The sequence below is a fragment of the Macrobrachium nipponense genome, chromosome 17 (assembly GCF_015104395.2).
Source record: "Macrobrachium nipponense isolate FS-2020 chromosome 17, ASM1510439v2, whole genome shotgun sequence".
NCBI lineage: Eukaryota > Metazoa > Arthropoda > Malacostraca > Decapoda > Palaemonidae > Macrobrachium > Macrobrachium nipponense.
Window position 1 is genome coordinate 3,401,038 of NC_087210.1, and position 18,451 is coordinate 3,419,488.

The following is an 18,451-nucleotide window of genomic DNA, read 5'->3' on the forward strand; positions in this document are numbered from 1 at the left end:
TGCAACGCTGTTTTCACGAGAGCATTTGCAATGAAGACGGGTACGATGCGGTAGCCTTTTCGTGCTATCGGTAGCAGTGAGGGAGGTTCGTTTATAAAAATAACTTTCTGTTATGGTCATTGCAAACTCTCCTTATTATTCGCAGTTATTTGCTTTTATGTTTTTTGTAACCAATTACGTTATTTTCTCATTGAGTGTCGAGTACTTTCGTTTATCGTATGAAAAGCTAACACCATTAAATAGCATTGCACGTGATGCATTCGCAAAATATAGTGCAATTTGGATTATCTATGGTACATCACTACGCCTGACAGGAGCTAATGAGTTAAAACCCCCAGTAACGTATATGATACTGTATTTTCTAAGGTTAAAAAAAAAGTTTAAATAAAGGTTAAAAACTTTTAAAAAAAACCTGGGAGCTTTCGACCGTTTGCACAACGGTTTTTGAAACAGTCTGATATACGTTACTGTGGCTTTTAACTCATCGCAATTTAGATTTAGCAGATAATCGAGTATAATCGCTTCAAGAAGCGATTATAATATTTTCTTCTGAATTGCTTTCCATTACGTGAGTGAGGTCAGACTATTAAAGCCACCGTTCCTGGGAGGTCTGTTCCCCTCCCCCCCAACCGAACGGGAATTTGACCTGAGGTCACCCAAAGGTTACCTCTGGAAAGTAGCAGAAAAAGCCCCACGTCGATGTTAACAACATTTCAGGGGAAAACCTTTAATAGAAAGGTTGTATCGGTTGGGGATGTTTTGCTCACTTTCTTCACGACAGCAGAGAGAGAGAGAGAGAGAGAGAGAGAGAGAGAGAGAGAGAGAGAGAGAGAGAGAGAGAGAGAGAGGAGGGGAGTTTGTTATATTTATCAGAAGGTAAGCTTGATAGCAGTGCCCTCAAAATAAGTGAGAGAGAGAGAGAGAGAGAGAGAGAGAGAGAGAGAGAGAGAGAGAGAGAGAGAGAGAGGTTCTTATACTGATCAGAAAATAAAGTTGATAGCAATGCCTTGCGAAAAACTGAGAGTGGAGGAGAGAGGAGGAGGAGGAGGACTAGAGAGACGCGGAGAGAGAGAGAGAGAGAGAGAGAGAGAGAGAGTCCATCCCAAGAGCAGAATCAACAACGTCAAGTCAGCAGGTCTTAATATAGGAAGTTTGAAAGGTAAAAAAAACAATAAAAAAAATAAAAGAGGATATTTCATCCAACACTTTCCAGAACTTTCTTAATGAAAACAACAATATTGAAAATTCTTCCAGGTACCTCACTGCAATGGACCGCAAGTTCAGGCCATGAGAGAGAGAGAGAGAGAGAGAGAGAGAGAGAGAGAGAGAGATTGTGGACTCAAACTGCAAGGCGTAGAATACGGCTTGGCAAGCGAATTGTAACCTTCGCTTATCTAATTACAGTATGCGTTATGGTTCATCTTATTTTTGCTAGATCTCGAATTTGTCATTTTATTGTATTGGTGTGGTGTTGGCAATTGATTTAAAACCATGTTTCTGTGCTTATTATTTTCATTTATCAGATCCACAAATAATTTTCTCGTTAAATTGAAGGCGTAATCTTCTGGAGCTAAAGATTAGTTAAGCTGCAAAATCAAGGGGGATGAATACTATGCTTCCTGGTAATGTATGACACCCCAACCTTTGCAGCCCAAGGATACTTTACTTCCCCTATCCTTGAGTAATATTCATTCCTTGATCCTTGCAAACCCTTCCTGTGGGTTGCTTTTGAGATTCCTGATGAAGGGAAGAGCAGGAGATGGATAGTTCTTAGTATATATATATTCCTTTGTTCTTGCAAACCTTCCTGTGGGTTGCTTTTGAAATTCCTGAAGAGCAGGAGATGGATAGTTCACTGTCCATTTACAGATTAAAATTACGAACTGATACACAATTGTTACTGTTGGTTTATAAGACATCAGCTTCCTTCCTTCCCACCCTAGAGTCTGTACCGTAATGTTATTAAGTGTTCGATTTAGGCTTTTGAGAGAGAACTCATTTCTCCTATCTTTCTTTTTTACAGGCATTGAGATCATTGTACCTTTAAGGTATCTGGTTCCCTATGCGTTGAGAGTTTGTGGTAGCTCATGCTTATGCCAGGCTCAGACTTTTGTTGCCCTAGTATTCCCTTACTCGGGGCGTAAGCCTACAAACTACTTTGTTGTGGGGATGGTAGGAAAGATTTATGGAAGAGCTTAAAAAGGTCTGAAAAAGTTGTTTGTAGTGAGTGAAAACCGTGAAATAACATTTGGTCCAGCTCATTAATAATATTTTCGCTCACTCGGTGAGTAAGCCTACAAACTTCTTTGTTTATTGTTGTCGCTGTTGTTCTGGGGGGGATAGGAAAGACCTACGGAAGAGCCTAAAAAGGTCTGAAAAAGGTGTTTCGCGTTGAGTTAAAGATACAGGAATTTTAGTATAGGACATTTATGATTTATTTATGAGAACGAAAATGTAAAAAATGAAAAATGCGCATGTTAACCAGTACAGAAAAAAATTATTCTGACAAAATAGAGCCTATTTATTTCAATTTCCGTTGGTGAAACAAGGCTCATTTTGATTGTAGATTTTAGCATGCGCCCCCGAGTAAGCTGGAGGTCGGGTATCGGATCACGCCTTGTTATATTACAAGTGAAGGTATGCTGAGTGTATGACGGTAGACCATGCAGCCTTTAGTATGCATACAGTGCCATACACTTTTCGATGCTGCTATTTATTGTAATCTGTTCCTGGGTCTGTTTCTTCTTGAGAGCATGCTCCTTAATGCCACGCATCTTGTTACTTGTTAAAGGAGCGTCTGTATCATCCAGTATCATCAACTTGACGTTGATGACAGTTCAAGACATTATTCTGTATAGGATCTAATGTGAATGCACTTGCTTGATATATGATAAACCGGATCGAATATTTTTTTATTATTATTTTTTTTTTGCACTGTGCTGGTTCATCGGTTGAAGTATTTCCATAATTTGGTTACAGTGGTTTTGTCGATTTGTCACATAATTGTTCCTAATGGTAATCTTAGCAAATGTTGTATGAAAATGATGTAATAATGGCGAGGAATGGTTGTACAAGGTAGAACGCTCAGAAATAACAGTGTACTGCAGATAGCATGTGTATAGCTTCATTGTATCAATTTATTATTGTCTGAAGATTGATGAGCGATAACACGTGCGATCTGCTGTATAACTCTATACACTCGCGCGGGCGCACAAATATATATATATATATATATATATATATATATATATATAATAATCCTATATATATATATATTATATATTTCAAACTTACTGAAATATTCAAAAGCATATTTCTCATACATACATACATACTTACACACTAGTTATACATACATACTTGACACAAACATACAAAGGTAGAAGTTCCTGGATCATTCTGGTCAATTTATATATATATATATATATATATATATATATATATAATATATATAGTAATATATATATATAATATATATATATATATATATATATAAAATTGACCAGAATGATCCAGGAACTTCTACCTTTGTATGTTGGTGTCAAGTATGTATGTATACTAATGTGGTGTAAATGACATACAATAAACATTAAAATTAATGACAAAGAATTATAGGATTTGTTGGATTTAGGTCAGTTAACATAAATGGGATATGTAAAATTGGAAACTGATAGCATTTGGGGATTTAGATAGTAACATAAATGGTAAATATAAAATTGGGGAAAAATGAAAAAAATGTATTAAATAGAAGTAATCAAAATTTGAGAAAAAAATAATAAGAGTAATTATATATATATACATATGCATATGTATGTGTATATATATATATATATATATATATATATATATATATATATATGTATCTATATATATATACATGTATATATATATAGATACATATAGGATATTTAGTATATATATGTATATATAATTACTATACTATATGAATGACTGTTTAATATGAAAATTGGTGGCCCCCTTAAGAATTTTTTTCTGGATCCGCTATTGCGGGGCCGTATCTGTCATAAATGTCAGTCTATTTTCGAAAACAAAAGATCAAGTCAGCTTTTGAAGAAGAAGAAGAAGAAAGAAAGAAAGTTTGGTCACCACCAACAAATAGCTCCCCGGGTTCATTCTGTGGAAGAGACTTGGTGATGTTCCAAATTGAAGACTGCCTACTAACCATACAGTAACTCAGTCCGCTATTTCCTGGATGTCAGGAAAACTGGGGAAAACTGTCTCCGTGGATGTAGTTTGCTTCGAGTCAGGTAAACCGACTGTTTCGGTTTCGAAAAAGAAAAAAAAAGTAAATAAAAAAAAACATGTATATTTTGTCAAAAGAATCTAGTATTCAAGTTCTAGTACGGCTGTAGTAATATCTGTATAGAAAAAACAATTAAAATATTCGCTTACCATGAGCGAGTTAAATAGTATTTTTATGAAAAAAGTAAATAAATAAAAAAAACAAATGCATGTGTTGTCAAAAGAATGTAGTAAAAGTGTGGCTGTAATAATTTCTGCATAGAAAAAGCAATTAAAATATTCGCTTACCATGCGTAAGTTAAATAGTATTTCTATGAAAAAAGTAAATAGATAAATAAAAACATAAATGCATGTGTTGGCAAAAGAATCTAGTTCGAGTATGGCTGTAATGATATCTGTATAGAAAAAGCAAATAAAATATTCGCTTACCATGCGTAAGTTAAATAGTATTTCTATGAAAAAAAAGTAAATGAATAAAAAAAACATAAATGCGTGTTTTGTGAAAAAATCTAGTTCGAGTATGCCTGTAATTAATATATGTATAGATTACAGCCTTACTGGAACTAGATAAGGCTGTAAGTAATATATATATATATATATATATATATATATATAATATATATATATATATATATATATAGACCACGAGTTTGATTCTCTAGCATTCCCCTGAGGGGTTTGAGATGTGTATTTCTGGTGATGGAAGTTCACTCTCGACGTGGTTCGGAAGTCACGTAAAGCCGTTGGTCCCGTGGCTGAATAACCACTGGTTCCATGCAACGTAAAAAAAAAAACCGTACAAACAAAGAAACAATATCTGTTTAGAAAAAGCCGTTATGATTTTCATTTTCCATGACTAAGCGAATTAGCATTGCTATGAATTAGTATATTGTGGGTCGTTCGTTATCGTCCCTTCTTTCTCTACGTAATTCAATTGGATCTTCGAGTCCCGAGCAATTTCTATCTTCTTCATTTATATTCTAGAACCGTATTGGCGCAGTTATTCGATTTAAGCTGAAGAAATAAAAATTACAGAACACCTAGAATTTCGAGAGAGAGAGAGAGAGAGAGAGAGAGAGAGAGAGAGAGAGAGAGAGAGAGAGAGAGAGCATTCAAAGTTTATGTGTAAATTTACCTGTTATGGGAGTGGTATGGTATGTTGTTGCTACTACTATCATTTTTGAATTTTGATACATTTTTTTCTTTTTAAATAGGTGGTATCTCTTCTTTCTGTATCTCCCTCTACTTCCTCTTTTTTTTAACTTCTTCCCAAGGAACACCTTAATATTTTTTGGGGGAAAAGTTGAATCAATCATGCCCCTTTGGTGGGCTTGTTCCATATGAATAGGTTTCATCTTACTGGATAATAATAATAATAATAATAATAATAATAATAATAATAATAATTAAAAAAATATTAAAAATAATGCTTGTTTCTATATGAATAAGGTTTCATCTGCGAATGAAATAATAATAATAAGAATAATAAGAATAATAATAAGTAGCTCCAGGACTCATGCAGAAGAGGTGCTTCTAGAAACGGCACAAACAGTGAGAAAAATGATGGACTCCTAAGGAGGCAGAATGCAACCCGGGAAACCCCCCCTCAAACCCCCCCCCCCACCCCCCCCCAACCCCCCCCCCCCCATAACAACCACTCAGTCGAATAGGATGACAGAGATAGTAAAAACAATATAATAGTAATAATGATAATAAAAATAATAAAATAATAATTTGCAATTTTCAATGTAAAACAGTTTATGTTAAGAACTTTGTACCTTACTAGAATACATTACTCATCTCTGAACGAAGAGAAAATAGTAAATAAAATTACTATTTAATAGATATGACTGTAGAATTATATGCGTATAGAGCCAGTAATTGTTCAGACATCGGCTGGAGATATTGACCGTCAGGTCCAAAACAATAGAATTAAAGATCAAGTCACTGTTATGCCAGTGAGTAGTTCTACTCCTCCTCCTCCTCCTCCTCCTCCTCCTCCTCCTCCTCCAGTTGGCCCAGGTAACTGAAAAGAAGGATCTGAGGTCTCCTTAATCCTTTGGAGATATTTATCACCTGAGGAAACAAAGAATAGGTCATTATTATGGTAGATGGGATGGCTTGGGGGGGGGGGGGGAAGGGGGGGGGTGGGCGAGAGGCAGATAATTTTGGTTGGGGTTGGGGGGGGGCGAGAATGACGATGTGGGATCAAGAAGAAGGGGAAATGATGCGTTATGTAGTGTCTTAATGATGTTTCTCTCTCTCTCTCTCTCTCTCTCTCTCTCTCTCTCTCTCTCTCTCTCTCTCTCCTTCATAGATGCGAGATCCTTATGATAATGTGGCGCTCAGAGCGACATAATAGTTTCTTTATTATTATTTATTTATTATTATTATTATTATTATTATTATTATTATTATTCAGGAGATATAGAACCCTATTCATTTGGAACAAGCCCACTACAGGTGCCATTGACTTGAATTTCTATCTTCCAAAGCATATTATGGTCTTCATTTGAAAGAAATTACAGAAGACAGTAGGGAATACAGGAAGGAGAGATTAGTTATTGGAAACCGAAGATAAATATACGAATTGGTAAATGAATCGATGTGTAAAATAATTCATAAAAGGACTGGGATTGAACTTTCAAACGTTCTAATTGCACAACATCCTCAAGGGGTAGTGCCGTCAGTGCACCTCGTGCGGTGCACTGTAGGTATTTATCACTCAAGGTTCTTTGCCGCGTCTCTTCGACCCCTAGCTGCAACCTATTTCAATCCTTTTACCGTACCACCTTTCATATTCTCTTTCTTCCATCTTACTTTCCACCCTCTCCAACCATTGGTTCATAGTGCAACTGCTTTGAGATTTTCCTCCTGTTACACCTTTCAAACCTTTTATTGTCAGTTTCCGTTTCAGCGCTGAATGACCTCATAGGTCCCAGTGCTTGGCTTCTGGCCTAGATTTTATATTCAGTTCAGTTGTAGAAGTCCTGTTGAAATATCTACCAGAGTGGAGAGGTAAGTTTCATGGTATCGCAAATAGATAAATAGATTATGGCAGTGAGTCATAGCTTCATATCACCTCACTGATAAGGTGCTATCGCGCTGTCAGAGGCTAGGCGTTTTTCTATATACTTACTTATATGTGGTGTTTTCGTTTATTTTGAGAGCAGCGTTCAAGAGAATGCATAAGATAAATTAGTCTTATTATTTGCAGGCCTTCCACATTGCTAGTTCGCTTTTAACATATTTTATCATCTGGTCCCCCCCCAAAAAAAAAAAAATCAACAAAACAAAATGTGCATATCAGCAATTTATTTTTATGAAAACGCTAACTTAGCAGTTTTTTTTTCGGGACTATATGAAAGGGCCACAAAAAGCCAGAGAAAAATATGAAACAGTTTTATTTCCTAATTTTTGTTTTTAAAAACGCTAACTTAGCCCCCCCTTTTTTTTAAGACTGTATAAAAGAGCCGCAAAAAAGCAGAGAAATTATAGACTACATGAAAGAGTCACGAAAATGAAGAGCAATATATGAAGCTGTTTTATCACCTAATTTTTGCTTTTCTGAAAACGCTGACTAAGCAATAATTTCTTCAGGACGATATGAAGGGAAAAAAGGAAAAATAAACCCAGCAAAATATGAAACACGTTTATCACTTTTTTTTTTGAAAGCGCTAACTTAGCAATTTTTTACAAGGTCAGATGAAAGGGTCGTGGTAATCGCCGACCAGCAAATCATTTACTGACTTAAAACGGCATCTCAGAAAAATTCGTAAGGCCACAGGAAATTGGACCGAACGAGGCCATTATATTGTTAGGAATCTTTTCGGGCTTCGTCAATTGCAAACGTCTGCCAATCAAGAAGGAATTCAGATGGGCTGCTGAGGATAGACAAAAATTATACATGTATATACATATATATTTTTTTTCTTCCATCGGTATCTGTTGCTATGAGGTATATAAGTCGATTTATTTCAATTTCACACTCGGAGTGGATTAAGCGCCTCAGTGGCGTGGTTCGGTATGGTGTTGGCGTGCCACGTCGTTGGCTGCGAGTTCTATTCTCGGGCATTCCATTGAGGTGTGAGAGATGTGTATTTCTGATGATAGAAGTTCATCACTCTCGACGTGGTTCGGAAGTCACGTAAAGCCGTTGGTTCCGTTGCTGAATAAACCACTGGTTCCATGCGACGTACAAACACCATACAAATAAACAAACAAACTCGATGTGGACTTACACATTTGAATAACTCCTACAGTTTCGTAGGTTTATCTTTGAACCTAACTGGAAAACAGTTAGTGTCAGACTATTCATGATTTCCTAAACCTCGAAAAAAAAGATATACATATGTATATAAGATTTGAAATGTGTCCTTGCAATGTCTGCCAGAAGTAACCATGTTTTTTAATGCAGTTTCAATTAATTCCATGCCAAGAGCAAAGGTGCAATACAATTACTACCCTAATACTATCATCCGTGTATTTTAATACATTTTTATCTATTTGTCAATTTACAAACTTATCATTTATTCTTTTATAATGAGTAGTATCTTCTTTCTGTGTTTCCCTTTACCTTGTCTTACTTCTTACTAATGAACACCATAATAATATTCTTTGGAAGTTTGAATTTCAAGTCTGTAGCCCATTTGGTGGGCTTGTTCCATGTGATTAGGTTTTGTCTTCTGAATAATAATAATAACAATAATAATAATAATAATAATAATAATAATAACGTTTTATAAAAATCCACAATTATATATTGACGTATCTTATATAGTAATATACTTTTCATATATATTTGTGGATTTTTTTAACGGATTGTTCTTCACAAGACTGAATTTCTAAACAATATAATAATAATAATAATAATAATAATAATAATAATAATAATAATAATAATAATAATAATAATAATATTCTATTAGTTCACATTCTGAGTTACTATATTTCTCATATATTTTCCTTGTTTTATGTCTTTCCCATATATCGCGGTTCCCCCTTGATTCCTATTTTTTCTATCTGATCTATAAGTTTGGAACCCTTTTATTTGATCATCATTACCAGTCTCTTGGGAATACAAGTTTCACTTATATTCATTATATCTATTTTCTTTTCAATTTGGGCTAGTTCTTCTAAGAACTCTATTTTTCTTTTTGAGTTACTCATAACTAAACCCTGCGCATTCATCACTATGATGGTTTGCGTGTTATCTCCTTCTTTTAATATGGGTAATAATAAGGATTTTCCCATGTCTCTTTCCTGTTCTGGTATGTTGTTCTTTTCTTCATTTCTAGAAATTCTGACATTAAAAAATCCAACTTTTCCAATATAGTATATGATCTTCCTTCATAATTATTCATTTTGTGTCTGAATCTGCAATTTTCTCCGGATCTGCACCATCCCCTAGCATTGTATATACAGTATTTATCTCTTGAGCTGTATCTTGGAGCTGATGCTTGGAAATTCTTTGCTGACATGCCATATTGCGGTGATGGCTTGCTTTTTTCCTTCACCTCATGTTCTTTGTTCCTCTCTTTATTTGTTTCTTTTCTATTTCGGATTTAATTATTTAATTGATTATTTAATTGATTTTGATTCATGGCTACAGGGTGCATATATTTACATTTTTTGTTGAACTTACATCCTTTTCCTTCTTTTAGGTTTTTGCATATTTTTGGATGTAGATATCTGCATTCATCCTCATAGCCGTCTAGGTATGCACATTTACCATAGATTTCATAGTTGTGACACACCTTGGGAGAGAGAGAGAGAGAGAGAGAGAGGAGAGAGGAGAGAGAGAGAGAGAGGCGTTAATGTTATTCAGAAACTGAGTTGAGGGTTGGCAGTGTTGTAGTGACGAGGTAAACATTTCACTGGCTAAATCTGTTTTGTATACATTACCAATGATTTTCCAAGTCGAGCACCCGCATCGTGCTGAGAAACATTCAGTTACACTTTAGTACACTTTCTTTTCTTACGATGTACAGACTTTATGATAATGGCCTGAGCGATTACCAATAGAGGGGGGGGGGGGGGGGTGGGGGGGGGGGGGGGGGGACCGCACTAACTTTTATTAGTTATATTCGGAAGAAAGTGGCGTACCGAATGATTCGAAAGGTTTCAAATAGGGGTAATGGTTTACTGGTCTTGCCTTACTACTGTTATGGTGATTGGTTTTACTTTCAGCAGATGCAATTTTGGTTGTTGTACAGTGTTTTATTATTGACGAGATTTTCCTTACACTAACTTGAGGGGTGAATAATGTCATAGAAATATAGTAAGTCGCTCAATCGTAAAATATTTTTAAAAATACAGATAATTGTATTTAATAGCATAAGACTGACTTTTAAGTCAGGTTAGTTGTTCACGTAAGCTTGACTTACTCTCTTAGAGTGTTTTAGCATTATTGTACTATCGTTAAAATTGTTGTTCACTATCAGGTAGATGGAAGAATAGAAGATAATTATTCCTATTATATCACCCATCTCTTCTTTTTCCATAATATAGAAAAAAGTAAAAAATACGCCCAGGTTTCTTCGTCGTAATCGAGGTTTCTGTATCGTATATAAAGCTTTACGAGCCGTGGCCCATGAAACTTTCAGTCACTGCCCCGTTGGTGGCCTGTCCTATATAGTTGCCAGACGCACGATTATGGCTAAATTCAACCGTAAATAAAATAAAAGCTACCGAGGCTAGAGGACTGCAATTTGGTGTGTTTGATGGTTGGAGGGTGGATAATTAACTGACCAATTTGCATCCCTCTAGCCTGAGGGCGGACAGACAAAGCCAGCACAATAATTTACTTTTACTTTTTGCTCGGTAGGCATTACTTAAGGCCCTTGGCAGCGTGCCTTCGACCCCTAGCTGCAACCCCTTTCATTCCTTTTACTGTACCTCCGTTCATATTCTCTTTCTTCCATCTTACTCTCCACCCTCTCCTAGTAATTGATTCATAGTGCAACTGCTTTGAGATTTTCCTCCTGTTACACCTTTCGAACCTTTACTGTCAATTTCCTTTTTAGCACTGAATGACCTCGTAGGTCCCAGCTCTACTGGCCTAAATTCTGTATTCTACCCTATCCAATACAAGAGGCAAAGAACGATAATTATAATTTAACGACAGGGCACGACCTCCCTAACGACTTAGAAGACCAGCGTCTCGTCATTATCCTTAATTTAGTATCTGAACTTGATTTTAATGAGGTACTTTGTGACGAGTTTTATATGTAGATGAAATATTGTGTCATTAGAGCGATTTATTTTGCAAACTTCTTGGCTCACTTATGTGTTTTGTGAATAAACGAATCTAGTTTATTGGGGAAACTTTAATGTTTCTTGCAGAGAGAGAGAGAGAGAGAGAGAGAGAGAGAGAGAGAGAGAGAGAGAGAGAGAGAATGGTGGGGGCTGAGGTTTTGCTAAATTCCAATTGTATTTTCTAAGAAAGAGAGAGAGAGAGAGAGAGAGAGAGAGAGAGAGAGAGAGAGAGCTCTAAGGTTTCTATAAATCCCATTTTCATTTTCTGAGGTAAATAAAGAGAGAGATATTTTGAAGAGATATAACTGTGCTGGACATGACAATATAGATGTTGTGGGTATAACACATACATACATACATACGAACATTATTTAAAAGAGAGAGAGAGAGAGAGAGAGAGAGAGAGAGAGAGAGAGAGAGAGGGAGGCTGTGGTAAGATTGCTTATTCTAGGAAGTGCTTATGGTACAGTCCTCTTTAAAAGGTACCCTATTATCATAAAAGCGTCCTTTAATTAAGTCTCGGGGGGAGGGGGGGAGAGGCTTTTAGTATATAAATATATATTTCGTCTGTTTCTATTTCGTCTGTTGCGCATACATTGGCTTTACATTGACTTTATTAATTTTTTCCCCTTGTAAATGTTAAATGTTTTTTTATTTTGTTCTTTATGCTCTCGTCAGTATCCCGGTAATTCAATAACGAGTGATGTCCTTCAGTGCATCACACGTGGTGCACTGTAGGCATCACTAAAAGTTGCTAGCTGCGTCTTCGGGATCAGTTTACCTTGCTGTCCAACCGCTCCAACTCGCTCCTTTCACTGTTTTCATCAGGTTATGATTATTTGTAAAAGCGGTTTCTAATCTCATGGATGGCATGGAATAAAGAATTTTGGCCAGAGGCCAAGCGCTGGGAACTTGAGAGTAGAAAGGTTTGAAAGGTGTAACAGGAGGAAAACCTCTCAGTTGCAGTATGAATCAACTGTCAGGAGAGGGTTGAGGAAAGTAAGATGGAAGAAAGAGAATACGAACGGAGGTAAAGTAAAAGGAATGATAAAGGTTACAACTAGAGGTCGAAGAGCCTCAAGTAATGCCTACAGTGCACCGCTTGAGGATCACTGGCGGCACTACCTGTGATTTCTGAGCGTGTGGAAGTTAAAGGTTCGAAACCAATAACTTAACGAATCATGAGAGAGAGAGAGAGAGAGAGAGAGAGAGAGAGATTGTAAAGTCCTTACCCCTTTACTTGGCTTCCATTAAATCTTCCGACCACCCCTACCCCCCGCCCCACATCCCAAAAAAATCATTAAGAGTATCTAGAATCTAAAGCCTTTAACCTTTGGTGTTGATTGTACGTTTATTTTTCCTCGGAGATTTCTCCTTTTAAAAACTTTTAATAAAACTAGGTAATTGCGTCTTTTATTATTATTATTATTATTATTATTATTATACGCAGGGTGTCCATAAAGTCCCAGTACCATTACAAGTATTTATTACCCAGAATGGTACTGGGACTTTATGGACACCCTGTACGTTAATCCTGGAATTCTTAAAATTTTTGCAATGAACTCCGGAATAAAAATACTTTAGTATTTTTGGTTGTTATTATTATTATTATTATTATTAAAGGTCGTAATCGTATTATTTTAAGAAACTAACATAAACGATGCAGACTTTAGATAAAATATTGTACTGTATTTATTATACTAATATATGTCTTGTCATTTGCAATAGCTGCAATTCAGGGTAATAGTTTGCTCTTAGAAACCACTGAGGCTAGAGGGCTGCAAATCAGTACGTTGATCATCCACCCTCCAGTCATCAAGCATACCAAATTGCAGCCCTCTAGCCTCAGCAGTTTTTATTCTTTTTAAGGTCAAATCTAGCCGTGACCGTGCGTCTGGAAACGCTATAGGACAGGCCAGCAACCGGCCATGGCTGAGAGTTTCATGGCCCGCGGTTCATACGGGGTTATACGGAGACCACGAGAGGTATATATATATATTATACATATATATATATATATATATATATATATATATATATATCTTATCTAATATAATATATCATTCGGTGGGCTTATATCGCTGTACAGAGAAATCTATTTTTGGTGGCCTTCATGATACGCTGTACAGAAAACTCGGTTACGCGGAAGGAACTTCGGCTTTTTTTTTTCTTCTCTCTCTCTCTCTTTCCGAAGAGATTTTATTTCGATGTTTCGGGAAAACGAGCAACTTTTGCCTCTTATTTCTTGGGGCTAAATGTGTAAGTTAGAAGATTTTCGTTCTGAAATGAATTTGAGATTATTGCCTCCAGGCTGCAGGAGAACTGATTTCGGCAGGTAATGGGATTTTGAGGAGAGAGAGAGAGAGAGAGAGAGAGAGAGAGAGAGAGAGAGAGAGAGAGAGAGAGAGAGTCTGTTTTCCTTAATTATTTTCCTAATAGAGCAAGTTTTTTTTTTTTTTTTTTTTTTTTTTTTTTTTTTTTTTTTTTTCCTAATGAGAAGAATTGGATGAGTTTGATCTTTGACAAGTTTTACCCTTTTCCTTATCTTGTCTTTCCCATTAATGAGCAAAATAAGAAAGAAAGAAAAACTTTCTCTTCTGAGAAATCTTCTTATCAGAACTTTAATGGGGAATTCTGTTGATGTTAAGCACTTGAAATGAGACCTCCGATTTAGTCTGCCCATTCTTTCTCTCTCTCTCTCTCTCTCTCTCTCATTTTCTTTTTCTGACTCATCTTCCTACCCTCCTTCAACCCCCCCCTCTCTCTCTCTCTCTCATTTTTTATCCTCTCTCTCTCTCTCTGTTTCCTGCCCACCTTCAACCCCCCTCTCTCGCTCTCTTCCTCCCTCTCTCTCATTTTTCTTCTTCTCCTGTCTCAGCTCTCTCTCTCTCTCTCTCTCCTCTCTCTCTCTCTCTCTCTCATAAATCCGCCTTTAATGACGCAAACTCTTATAATAAATTGTTAATGTTTCGTTTAACCGTTTTTGTGTTTGTGTGGTTTACGTTTTTCTTCAAATATAGATATATTATCTAATCACGTACTTTAAAAAAAAATTTGAGAACTCGAATAATTAACTTTCAGGTATTTTTATTCATTGTCATTTCTTGATCTATATTTTGTGTAATTTCTTGATTTGTATATTTCGCTTAATTTCTTGATCTATATATTTTGTTTCATTTCTTGGTCTGTATATTTTGTTTCATTTCTTGGTCTGTATATTTTTTGTGTAATTTCTTGATCCGTATATTTTGCGTCTTTTCTTGGTCTGTAAATGTTGTTTCATACCTTGGTCTGTGTATTTTATTTCATTTCTTGGTCTGTATATTCTGTTTAAATTCTTGATTTGTTTGTGTCATGACAAATTTGGCATATTATTTATTGTAATTCCTTTCCCATGCTTATCTTCTTGATTTTGCATCTATTTTTAACATTTACATATTATATTTTTCATCTTTATTTATTCGTCTTATTACAGCATAATTTAGTCTCAAAAAAAGTCATATGCATTTGTATAGGCAACAAATTGGAAACGTCTCAAGCTTTTTCAAAAGTCGGATTAAGATACGTCAGCTTTCTGAACTGGGGGATATTGTATATATAAAACATTGTATCGTGTTTTATCTTATCCTGTTCCTGGTAAACCCAGTGAGGTATTATCAGTGTCTAAAAATACTCAAATGCCGGCTAGACAGGTTCCGTTTAATGTACACATCTGCACTTGACGTCAACCTAACCTCGTGAAGCAGAGTTCAGATCCAATTATTATCGTTTCTACGAAGTTTTTTTTTTTTTTTTTTTTTTTTTTTTTTTTTTTTTTGGGGGGGGGATGTCTAAATGCTGTCAGTGCACCTCACGCGATGCACTGTATAGGCATTACTTCAGGTTCTTCGTAGCGTCCCTTCTTCTCACCTTTTACCGTACTTCCGTTCATATTCTCTTTCTTCCATCTTGCTGTCCACCCTCTCCAACAACTACTTTGAGGTTTTCCTCCTGTTATACACCCCTCGAACCTTTTTCTCTGTCGATTTACGTTTCAGCGCTGAGTGGCCTCATTGGTCCCAGGGCTTGTGGCCTTTGGCCAAAGTGAAAGTGTACTTGTCGGTAAGATGTGAACTTAGAATTATCTCGTGATTGTCTGTTATCTCTTTATTTATCCACCTTGTCTTCGTTTTCAGTTTTCTGTAAAGGAAAATTGTTCCTATGGCTTTTTCTGTCCGCCCTCGGATCTTAAAAAACTACCGAGGCTTGAGGGCTGCAAATTGGTATCTTGATCATCCACCCTCCAGTCATTAATCATACCAAATTGCAGCCCTCAACCCTCAGCAGTTTTTATTATATTCAAGGTTAAAGTTAGCCATAATCGCCATGCTGGCACCTGTTCATAGGCCACCAGCAGGCCGTGGCTGACAGTTTCCTGGGCCGCGGCCGACAGTTTCATAGGACTTCGTTGATTGGAGTGTCATACGGCAATATACGTTGTACAGAAAACTTCATTGCGACGAAGTAACTTAGTGCATTTTATTTTATTGTTTATCATGATATCATGATAATAATGGATTGTGTTATCAGCCATTGATAAGGAAATGAGTAAAATCAGAAAATTTTTTTTTTAGTGAAATATTGTTTGTGTGGGTGTACGTGTGTTTGTAAGATAATATTAAGGTCAAATTGACCTTAATATTATCTTACATTGATTGATTTCACTATCTTTGTATCCTTACAATGATTCTGTTGCTGTATGTAACCCTGAAATGCTCTACAAATGTATGTATACAAATAAATTTATATATATATATATACGTATATATATTATATATATATATTATATATATGTGTGTGTGTGTGTGTGTGTGTGTGTGTGTGTGTGTGTGTGTGCTATTATATCACCTTCCTCTTACTTCTTCCTAATGAACACCATAATAATGTTCTATGGAAGCTTGACTTTCAAGTCAGTGCCCCCTTTTGTGGGCTTGTTCCATATGAATAGGTTTCTTCATCTAACTGATAATAAATAATAATAATAAGATAATATAATAATAATCTAATAATATAATAATAATAATAATAATAATAATAAATAATAATTAAATAAAGTAGCTCCAGGACTCATGCAGAAGAGTGTGATCCTAGAAACGGCACACATAGTAAGAAAAGTGATGGACTCCTAAGGAGGCAGGATGACAACCGGAACCCCACACTATAAATACCACCCAGTCGAATTGGAGGACTGTGATAGAGCAAAAAAAAAAATAATAATAATAACCACTTTTTTCATAAGATTAGTTTACTCTTTGGCAAACCCAAAACAATTGGCACTGCCAAATTCACACTTAAAATAAAATATATAAAATGCTGGATCTAGAATGAACTAAACCCCGAATAGAGAACTTCCGCAGGTCGGTAAATTGACTGCTACCGCAATGGTAGCCATAGCCACTGCCACCGTTAGGCCCCCCCATACCCCCACCCCCACGTGGCCCCACCCTACTGCCAGCCCCAGGAAGCGACGGCCAGTGGCCCTGGGTACTCTCACAGGCTCCATACCGAGGCGTTCATCTATAGACCTAGCTCCTGTCGACCTGAATTCAGTCATGCGTCTGGCAGCTCAGTGGCATCTGTGACCTGCAACACGCCACAGTGATAGGCGTTTTGGTCATCACTGGCCTTATACCATCACGGGCTCTCGTTCTTGGAGCAACAAACAAGTTCTCGTGAAGATGGATAATGTTTCTTCTTAGATATGACTCATATACGTCGAATGCTTTACTTTATTAGTAGTGTACTGCTTCGTTTATAATGAGCGTGGTACGACCTGAATTTTACCTAAATTGTTTATTCCATACCGTACCAGATTGTAAGTGTCAGTAATCCTTCCTTACTTCATTGAGTAAAGCTACATTACTTCAAATGACCCGTCTACTAGCATTGAACTGCTAAATACACTCCTTTTTCACCGCTCTCTCTCTCTCTCTCTCTCTCTCTCTCTCTCTCTCTCTCTCTCTCTCTCTCTCCTCTCTTCCTTTTTTTTTTTTTTTTTTTTTTTTGGGGGGGGGGCGGGGCTGGGGATGGGGCGCCCGGTTTCTACTGCCTAGGACAACAAAGAAAATTGATCAAATGACTGAACAGTAGTAAGTTTGCTTTAAATCTGTAATGAATTATAAAATGAGATGTAAAATATATTTTTTTGAATAAAGGAAAAAAAATCTGCTGTATTCCGATCTTGGGACATACATTGCGATTCTGGTCAGCAAACAAAGACGCAAATGATCCAATTTGCATCTTTACATAAATGTATCAACAGAAACTGTGCGCCAGTGGTAAAGTGAAGTTATCAGTATAGCGCTTATTCATCATTAAACAAGTTAGGGGCGTCTGCGCTTGCAGAAGCATGTTTGTTTGATAGGACTTAAATTCTTAAAATATATATTTTTGTTTATAGTGACTAATCTTGAACTTACCACCCCCCCCTCCTCCTCCCCCTCCTCCTCCTCCTCCTCCTCCTCCTCCTCCTCCTCCTCCTCCTCCTCCTCCTCCTAAATTTCTTCTGTTTGGTGAATCAATTTATTAACATACGCCTCATCTCAAACTATAAACATCTTTCCCATTTAAAAAGTATTGAATCTTTTGTCTATGATAACCCTGTATGTTATTCGACCATAATAACAGTTGCTGGCACTACTTATTTCACAGTATTACAGTTCCATAAACATTTCCTGTTCGGTTTAAAGTTTCAATTGTTGATTTCAAGGATAAATACAGATGGCAAGATGTCTCGTCACCTCGGGAGATGTGAGCTCCCCTTTCTGTATTTCCCTTTACCTCCTCTTACTCTGCTTCCTAATAACGCTGTATTCATTGGAAGCTTAAAGAATTTCAAGTCAGGGGCCCCTTTGGTGGGGTTGTTCCATATGAATAGGGTTCATCTTCTGAA

The 18,451-nt window shown here is 36.4% G+C and overlaps 1 protein-coding gene across 43 annotated transcripts in view; it reads left to right on the plus strand.

Moving 5' to 3' along the window:
- The window catches only part of LOC135196123 (titin-like), an 856,828-nt gene that overhangs the window by 511,536 nt on the left and 326,841 nt on the right, over positions 1 to 18,451 (plus strand). The window lies entirely within an intron of this gene.